Source organism: Sinocyclocheilus anshuiensis, unplaced genomic scaffold (assembly GCF_001515605.1).
Source record: "Sinocyclocheilus anshuiensis isolate Anshui unplaced genomic scaffold, SAMN03320099.WGS_v1.1 scaffold777, whole genome shotgun sequence".
NCBI classification, from domain to species: domain Eukaryota; kingdom Metazoa; phylum Chordata; class Actinopteri; order Cypriniformes; family Cyprinidae; genus Sinocyclocheilus; species Sinocyclocheilus anshuiensis.
In genome coordinates this window covers 911,457-913,182 of record NW_015540897.1, presented here as the reverse complement: position 1 = coordinate 913,182, position 1,726 = coordinate 911,457, and positions in this window count along the sequence as shown.

The window sequence follows — 1,726 nt, the reverse complement described above, 5'->3', positions numbered from 1 at the left end:
GTTGGAGCTAAACTCTGCAGGACACCGGCCCTCCGGGACCGAGTTTGGACAGCCCTGTCCTACAGGTTTGAATTGAAATAAGAGTGAATAAATTATGAACATTTTAATTTTTGTGCAAACCGTTTTTTTCTTTAAGGTGAAGATCTGCTGAGCTTCAATCTCAAGCTGGAATGTTCTGAGCATGGAAACCCAGAGAAGCACAGAGACAGACAACATTCTGAAACTGACGAGCCAGTATGAGGTTGCTGCCGCTTGCAATAAAGATGATGGCGAGCAGAACAAACGGGGAAAAAAAGATGAGTATTGCTTTTGGTCAAGTGTATCTGATTTTGATCTAGTTACCTTTTCAGTAAAAATGCACTCATCTTTCACTGATAAGTAAAATAATCTAATTTTAAGTTCTGATTTGCGGCCACACTTCTGCTGTCAGTGATGAAAGCCCCTTTACAATGGCTCTTATTGGATCTGGTTTTCAGAATGAATGGTCACAGCACAATTAATGGTCTGAGTTAACCTGACTAGATGTGATGCTCCTGCTTTTTGGGAGTCTTCTTCTGTGCAGATGAATTTTATGATGCAAGTGTAATATATGATGCAATATAATTCCCAACAGATGAAAGGAAACATTTTTATTTACGGGGGAATCTCATGAAACCCTAACCTTTCTAGTCATCGCCATAGGACAATCTCATTTTTATTACTATAATAATAAAAAACAGACAAACAAAATTCTCATTACTGGAATAGGGGAAAATATATAATTTACATAGTAAAATGTTTACTCAACAGCATTTTTAGTTGTATTTGTTGCACTGCCCTTTATTTATATTTATTTAAATATTAAAATTACAATATATCTTTTTAACAAAATATGACTTGAATCATTTTTTGATTTTAGGGTGAAATGATCTGGACATGTTTTCTTGAAATTCACTCATAAGAAAAAAAACATAATGTAATAAACAAATAACATAATAAATATTCAATATAATAATTATAAGTATTCTTTAATGTTAAGCACCGGCACTGCCGTTTATTTTATTTTAAATGAATGCATTAAAATACTTGTGAATTCAAATTTAAAAAAACAGACATAAAGAAATAGTTTTAAGGTCACACATTCTCACATTTGCGCTGTAAGGTTTGTAATGAATCTGAGTGTCTCCCAGACACTGGACTAAAAACACTGGGGTGTTTATATAATGCTCTTCTATAATAACATATCTCATCTGTCAGTCATTTTTATAAACATACCAAAAGCAGGAGTGACTGTCCTTCCTTCTTGTTGAGTAACCAACAGCCGCTCTTGAGTAACAGAGACTGAAGGCCAAAGGTCAGATAGACTGTATACTAAATTATTTTATTCATTTGTTAACTGTTTGTATTATTTTAAATGTATTTTTCATTTAAATGCTGCCTGGACAGTGTCTGATATCTTTCATACATATTTTTTGCACTTTGTGTGTTTTACGTTAAACTTGATTAATAAACCACAATTTGTGTTAATAAAATAACCACATTTTTAAAAATATTTTGAAGTTTTATGATGAAATTTAATACTTAAGATCAGGAGTTCCTAAATGGAAGTATGAGCAATAGTAATGCTTTGCATGCACAAATAATTAGACAATTTAAATTATATTGTTTTCTGATGACAGCTGAAAAATGTACAGCGGAACTCTCTGTGAGTAGCAAGAAGGAAGAAAGTGTTGGGTATCGAAAGTGC